The 8,618-nt window shown below is 31.1% G+C and overlaps 1 long non-coding RNA gene across 1 annotated transcript; it reads left to right on the top strand.

Moving 5' to 3' along the window:
• The first annotated feature begins 4,624 nt into the window (after positions 1-4,624).
• Positions 4,625-8,116, top strand: LOC120353611. The gene is made up of 4 exons (XR_005572497.1): positions 4,625-4,722; positions 5,311-5,419; positions 6,094-6,310; positions 7,863-8,116. It is a non-coding gene; the product is annotated as an uncharacterized LOC120353611 (long non-coding RNA).
• The last annotated feature ends 502 nt before the right edge of the window (positions 8,117-8,618 follow it).

The raw sequence follows: 8,618 nt of genomic DNA, 5'->3' as shown, positions 1-8,618 counted from the left end.
TAGAGCTATGAGCTATAGATTTGAGTATAGAAATTAGTCATTTTTTGTGTATTGAAATACTACTCAAGGATGAATTTTCCATTTTTTGGCCGAATTTGACTTATAATGCATGATATTGAACCGCCTTGACAAGCTGAGAAGAATGAATGAGCTGTGATACGATGAGATCCGATCTTTGTGTTAAACGTTATGAGTGTTTAAAATTTTGATCCTTGAGGTGTCTTTATGCGCGCCTCTCCTCTAGGAAATTCTGAAATGTAATGCATCTAACGAGTGATTCTCTTAGAACATGATATCATGAACTTATTTATATCATTGTGCGGAATCTCAATATGAGGACAATGAAGTTGGTGATGATAAATGGAGGTAAATATTAGATGTTTTTCTTTAAATTCAAGGATCATTTTTATCAGGTGTACCTGGAAATCTATATGAGATAGATCGCTCTAGAGCACAAAATTACGCCCAGATGAATTGTTACATGTAAATGGTAACAATCGGCAGATATGTACTCATTATAGCTGCACTATAACCCCTACATCTTTAGTGAGTGATTATGAATGAATAAATATTTCAAATTGAATGAATAAAATAAATTAGTCCTCACAGAGTACATACAGTAGTACTCCAGTTATCCGAAATTGGTGAAGACTGGACACCATGCTTAATTAAAAATCGTGTTAATGAAAAAGCCGAGAAATTTAGGAAAAGCCCTTTCAGCCACACTATAGTGAGTTCCACTTTATAATGACAGTGAAGAAAGATGAAAGAACAGCATTGCCGATTCTCTGTCTTTCCTTCTATAGAGGATAGCTGATACCAGTATATCTGATGTATATCTAAGTTCATTCCTGTTTAAAATAATCAATTACATTTTTTATTCATCAAATAATATAAAAAATGTAAAGTATTCGTCTTTATTCGTCAAAAAAAATATTTTTTTTTTACAATGATTAAATAAATAATAAAAATTTTTAATTGTGATTATATTTTGTTAATTAAATATCCACATTGTTGAAAAAAGATCTCGCAAGGATGCCGTGCTAGAAAAGGATAGCGCTATCCGCTTTTGGTCCAGTCAATCAATATAAACATGATTGCAGGTGTGTGCTTGCAATTTATATTGTAGGGCATAGTTCTGACTTAAAATATATTGTTTGGTTACATAAGAGAAGTCGAGAACCAGAAAGGGAATAGAAATCAGAAGTATGATTCATGGGAGTGAAAAGTGCTCCTCTTGCGTATCTTGTAAAAAACTTCAACTGAAAAATCCAAAATGTAGTCAAGGTTGCAAAGAATTTTCTTCTCTTATCACTCTCATGAATCATACTTCTGATTTCTATACCGTTCAAAAGTTACAGCCAATTGAAAAATAGTGATTTTTTATTTTCTCTTTTTTGCGATTTTAGTGTTATTCAAGAGTCACTACAACGAGTACGATACATGCTTACATACGATTCATACGAAACTTGCGATTGATCTCAAAATGAAAGAGAATCTCATGCTCTATAAGCTGAACTGCCTTCAACTCATCCTAGATCACTGTTTATTATCGAAAAACTATCGCCAGTCATGGAGTATAAGACAAGTCATGTTATTACATAATAATTCTAACACTAAGTAGTTCAACCTAGTTTAGGTTTGAAAGGAATTCTTGTACACTATAAAAAGCTCTATCAACTAAATATTTTTTAATTTGTTTTTTGAAAATCTTCAAATCATCATTACTTTTCAAGATTTGAGGTAGCTTGTTATAAAATTTCCTACCAATATAATCTGGTTTTTGTTCAAATAACCTACTATTGTGACCCATTATATGATAATCTGCTCTGTTTCGCGTATTATACTCATGAACATCTGAATTCTGGATCACACCACTCGTTTTCACATGCATTACAACTTCATATACATACAAAGATGGCACAGTTAATAGACCAAGCTTTTAAATAAAGGCCTACAAGAGTCTAACCTATTCACTTTCTCTATACATCTGAGTGCCTTCTTTTGAATCTTAAACACCCTGTCCATATTTTGTTGAGATGAATTACCCCATACTAAAATAGCATACCTAATATGAGATAGTATAAGTCCATGGTAAGCAGTTAACAGTAGTTTTTTATCATTCAGCCTAGCAAGCTGCCGCAGGACAAATACCCCAGATGATATCTTATTACATATCCTCTCAATGTAAGGATGCCATGTTAATTTCCTGTCCAATAAAATTCCCAAGAATGCTACTTTCTCTTCTTGGTCTAATTCATTTTCCTCTACAAACACATTTATTTCTCTATCCTCTACTGAATTATATTACTTTTGAATTGTAGGAATTGACATTTCTTACTATTTATTGTTAATTGCCTTTGCTTCAAGAATTGGACAATTGACTGTACTCCAGTAAAAGCATTTATTTCTAGACTATCTAATAAATAATTGTTAAAGATAAGCGATGTGTCATCAGCAAACAACAGAGCTCTGTGATCTTTTAACTCTTTTGGTAATTGGTTCACATACAACAGAAACAGTAAGGGACCCAGAATTGAGCCTTGAGGTACTCCAGCCTGGACCTCCAGTTTTTGAGATTTAATTTTTACTATTTCATTCCCATCCACCTTGGTAAGCTCAACACACTGGTTTCTACCTATGAGATATGATTCAAACCATTTTAGTTCTATACCATTCACACCTACAGTTTTTAGTATTTCCAATAATATTCTATGGTTCACACAATCAAAAGCTTTGGATAAATCAAGAAATATTGCGGCTGCCTTCTCACCTGAATCTATTATATCTATTAGTCTTTCAACAAGGGATACTATTGCAGTCTTAGTAGATTTCCCTTTCTGGAACCCATGCTGTTCATCACATATGAAATTAATTTCTTCCAGGTGCATCAATAGCCTATTTAAAACTACTCTTTCAAAAATTTTACTTATTACATTTAGAATACTAATGGGTCTATAATTTTCAACTCTTTCAGAATCACCGCTCTTGAAAATTGGCAAAATTTTTCCTTGTTTCAGATCATCAGGAAAATACCCTGCTCTAGTGAAGTATTAAGGAGATGCAATAAAGGGTCCAGTAATTCATTTTCACATTCTTTTAAAATTTTGCTTGAGACCCCATCCAATCCTACTGTTTTTTTGTTATTCAAATTTTTATTATTCTTGACAACTCATCTCTTGATAATGGATGAAATTTAAATACCTTTTCAATTGGCTCAGCATTTAATGTAGTTGTATTATAAGTATTAGTGTTCAGTGACTTTTGGAGATTATATGCAACCTGTTGATAATACTTATTGAAAAAGTTACAAATGTCTATACTATCATCCATATAATTTCCATGTTCATCGATTATCCTAGGGACATTAGTAACTGTATCTTTTTGAGCTGCTCTCCTATTTCTATTAATTACCTCCCAAACAGCAGAGTTAAAATTGGTACTAGTTGTTAATATTTCAGCTGTTTTCTTACACTTAGCTTTCCTCACTTCTTTTGCATAGTTTTTCTTTAGACATTTGTATTTGACTTCACTCGGAACATCCCTCACTAATTTAAATTCCTCATAAGCTTCCCTAACAATATTTCTTTGAGTAAGAATATCTTCAGTTATCCATTCATCTACTTGTTTAATTTACTTTTTACTTTGACTTTTTTTATTGGACAGCATACACTAATGTGAAATCTTAGAGTATCAATGAATTGCTTATATTTGTAATTTAGGTTACAACTGTTATAAACACTACTCCAATTTTCTTGAAGCAGTTCCTGCTTCAAACAATTTATATTTCCTAGCTCATATTGCTGAATTTCTTTCACAAAAGTTTTTTTCTGCTTGGATTCTGGCCCTGCAACTTAACATCTAAAATTTGATAGTTATGATCTGATAGATCTGAGCTACCTAACCTGACATTACAACCTTCTATATTTGTGAGGATATTATCAATAATTGTCTGTGACGTTTAATTTTTTTAAAAATTTGTATTGATCATGGAAATTTCTAAAAAAAATCATGTACGATTCTGTTCATATTGTCAATCTTATCCTAGAATTTCAAATGATTCTATCCAAAATTGGAAAAGTTATACCACTTTTTCAAATTATATCAAAGTTTATGGGGAAAATCGTGCAGTATCTGAACTATACACACTTGAACTTTGAATGATTTCAAATCAAATAATTACTACTTCTCCTATTTATCGATCCCAACATTATTTAAGTGTCAAGCACAAATGTCCCCCATAAAAATCATTAACCCGCACCTGAAATATCAATTCTTTTAATAAGATTGTCAATATCATTAATTTTGAAATTCCCACCATCCATAGGTCTACTATGATATCGAATTAAAATATCAATATATTTTTATACTATGAGATAAACGTATCGAAGTTTCAACAATTGATATATCAAACAAACAAATTCCAACTTTTTTCTGGGGCAAACTGGTTTTATTGCATCAAACAATGTAGAAATTAGGACAGTATTCCACTCTTACTTATTTAAAATATGTAATTTGAATAATGCATTCCCAAACAAGTTTGAAAATATATAATTATAAATAATCGAATATCGATGATATATCGATATTTTCATAGTAGGTTTATCGATAGTGGGTTTATTGATGGGAAGGCGGTTGTTGGTTCGGCATTGTAACATTTAGATCGTAACGGTTTTTTTGGTGTCTATTGTTTTGTGATTTTTGTGAAAGATCAGGTTTAAGGTAAGTCAAGTGATTTTGTTTTTATTTATGTACTGTATAATGGAAGAATACATTTATTATAGTCTTATATACTTAGACTATATTTATTTAAATGATAAACTTATTGAAAGACTAGGCACATAACCTCAAAGCCTCATAACATAGCCTAAATGAATTATTTATGGCATAATTTTAATAATAATAAAAGTAAGCCTCTTAAATTTTAATGGAATAGTGAGCATTATTATAAAATATCTTTATTTATACTTCGAATAATTTTGAATAGTTTATTTGAATTGATGTAGCCTAGTAGATATCATTTAATTGCTTTCTATTAGAATTTATTCAGTTGTTTGCTGGTGCGGCAGGCTTTATTTAGACTTTTTCAACAAGCAAGTGATTCATCTATTTATATTAATAGCTCTATTCTTATTCCAATTTAGAAAAAACTATAGTTGTAGTCCTCTCATTTCAGCAATATATATTTTATATAGTAAGAGAGAGAGAGTCTGTGTGTTTGCAACATGTGTGTTTTTTCAATTTTCCAGTCAAGAAATATTGTTTGAAATATGTTCAATTATAAGTAAACTTTTGTTCCATTTCTGATAGGAGCTGTGGTGATAAAATTTCCCAACACAAAAGAAAAAGACATGGAAGCAGTAATCAAAGACTGGCTGAAGTCTTCAAAAATTCGGTTTACCAGCAAAGAAAAATCTAAGTAAGTCTCAATTTTGATTATTTTGAAACAGAATATAAAGTCAAACAATTTTTTCTATTGGTGATGCCCACATGAGCTCTAGGCTTGTGCTAATCATTTATAGGAATGCAAAGGAAGTTTGATTAACGGAATATAATATTCTCACCACCACATATATTCAGTTATCAATTAGTTCTGCTTTAAATTATTACCTTTCCATTGCAATATTTTTCCTGTTCACATGCCTAAGCTCTAAATTGCTTACACTAGGCCTATCTAAAAAAATCAGGAATTTATAGGTTACATTAATATCAGTTTCAGTCCTATAAAGCCAGATGACTACTAGTTTCAGGTTGCTAAAATCCCACTATCAAATTGTAGTAAGGCATTTATTAATTAGATTAGTACATGGTTCTAATCAAGACTCTCTCAAACACAGACTAACACAAATTACATTTTAATTTGATGAGGTTAAGAAGTGGAACTATGTAGGTAGCACAGGAGACACACTGTAACTGCTAGAGATGATAACTGAAAGCTGAACTATGATTTGATCTGAAAATTACAATTTCATAATGAATAGGCCTGTATGAATACTCGAAACTTGTAGCTCTTTTTTGACCATGTTTTTCTTAAAATGAATTTTTCCATATTTCTATAGGTTTAATTAAAAAATATATATGTTACTGTTACAGGTTGCAGACACAATATTACCAGAAGATAAACTGATCCTTGCAGGAAATGTCAAAATTAGGAAAGCTGGAGATTCCCAGTTCACTAAAAATTTATGCTCATTGTTGTGGGATCCAGAAGTCCTCGAAAAAAGAAGCGTAACTGGACGAAAATCGAACGTCCACAAGGACTTCCAAGCAAAAACAATGTTGACACCCCAAAAAATGGATAGTTTAAGAAGTAAGTGTTATTTAGTCACATATTTTAAAATCCATCGTTGGAGACACCCTTTTAAAACTTACATTAATCCTAGCAGAGGATAAAGATATAGGACCATATTATTGAACGAGCGTTAACAAGTTCTCACTTTCGACTTACTAGAGCTCAAAGTTGTTTTCTGTCTGTTTGTTTCTACAATCACTTTAGAGAATGATCAATAAGCTTCAAATTTTAAACACATATTGTTCAAACGTCTTTACAGGTCAAGTTTGTTGGACAACAAAATTGATTCATCCTTCGTCCTCTTCAAGGATATACAGATAACATTGAATGTGCATAAGAAGAAAATTTGTTTGATTTATCCTTTAGTTAGCTGAATTAGATTTCATGTTATTTCTTTGATCATTTCATTCATTTAAAAAAGTAATGCTATTCGATTAATTGCTAAAGTCGCTGTCATCTGTGGGTTTGCTTGTTGTGAGAATTATGGAAACAACTCAATATTCTTTCTTTTCCTAGGATAATTGAATAGGTTTCATTAGAATCCTATTTGAATTGAAAGAACCCTTTGTAATTAAACTTTGTGCAAGTGCATTTATAATTTCTAGATTATTCTGTTTATTCACTTGCTCTTTTTTGTGTATTTATCATCATAATATTTCTTTGTGAGGAAATTGAATCTTTCAATGCATGTACTCTTACTATTGATATTATCTGTTTCTCTAAACATACAAGTTTACTGTCTTATGAGATAGTTTTGAAATTGACTTTTAAAACAATTTCTTAATTGCAAAAGTGTTCTGTGCATGCTCATATATATACATTCATACAGTACTGTCTTTTTACTGTTGGGCTACATTTGAATATAAATCTGAGTACCCTTTTTAAATTATTTCGTCACAACATTTTCGGCTACTAATGCATTAGTATTTATTTATTTTCCAATCACTTGAAAATGACATTAGTAGCCAAAACATGTCTTGAAGAAATAATTTAAAAAGGGTACTCAGATTTATATTCATACAGTATGTATGTGATTATGTAAGGAAACTATCTTTCTTTCTATTTTTCTGTGAGAGTTTTCATCATTAGCAAAATCTCTCAAATACATTTTCTGTAGGTTTTTTAAAATATTTCTAAGAAGAGCTTAAGCTGCATGTAGATTTTAAAATCAGAATGATATAGCGAGCTCTTCAGCGGGTGAATTACACGGATCTTTTTTGCAAGCCTGGTGGGAATGAACTTTTAATAATGAGCTTCAATTCTCATTAAAAGTCAATCACTGCGTTAGAGTGGGAAACAATTTGGCAACCACATGGGCTGTGCATTGGTATATTCAAGATGACGTTCAACTGCAGGCTCAACCTCAAACTTCTCTGCTGCCAGGTAGTTTAGTTGCATTGTACCCACCATTGATATTACTTTCCTTTCACGTGAGGGAGAGTCATGCATATTTAAATACATTTTTAGGTTATTAAATAAATTTGCTAGTAGATTAAGTCATGAAATAAAATCCTTATTTTCTAATTTTTTAAGATTTTAATAACCTACTTTGAACTGTTATTTGTTCTAGAAATGTTCAAACGACGGATCCTCGAGGAGAATCCGAATGCTTCGAGAAGTGAGATGGAATTAAGATGCGCTAGCATTAACCAGTACGTTGCTCAAAAGATCGCAACCCTGAACAGAAAAAGCTTCAAATCTCCTGGAGCACACCCAGATAAGGACATATTAATTCATGAATAATATATATGTAATGTAATGTTTCTTCATAAATAATATAATAATATATGAGCTACATACTTTAATAAACAATTTTGCATTTTATTCATGGCTCAATTATTTACATTCCTCAATTTTTGTCAATAAACATCTATTCACTGGATCTAATTTACTTATATTTATTAGATAATTCTTAAACTGGTATACTTCCTTGTCTGATGCTAGTCACAGCTGAGTTAGAATTCTAATATTTGCAAATGGTATCTTCATCCTATTAAGCGGCTATTGATCTGTATTGATATTAATACATTGTTATCCATGGATTTCTATTGATCTGTATTTATATCAATAGGTATTTGGGCCAATACACATCAATAGGTATCCATGGATTTATATTGATGTGTATTGATATCAATACAGCTGGGGATGTATTGATATCCATGGATCTATATTGATACGTATTGATATCAATAGGTATTTGGGCCAATACACATCAATAGGTATCCATGGATTTATATTGATGTGTATTGATATCAATACAGCTGGGGATGTATTGATATCCATGGATCTATATTGATACGTATTGATATCAATAGGTATTTGGGCC

The sequence above is a fragment of the Nilaparvata lugens genome, chromosome 11 (genome assembly GCF_014356525.2).
Source record: "Nilaparvata lugens isolate BPH chromosome 11, ASM1435652v1, whole genome shotgun sequence".
Taxonomy (NCBI): Eukaryota; Metazoa; Arthropoda; class Insecta; order Hemiptera; family Delphacidae; genus Nilaparvata; species Nilaparvata lugens.
The sequence above is the reverse complement of the archived record's forward strand: the minus strand, read 5'-3'. Positions and strand labels throughout refer to the sequence as shown.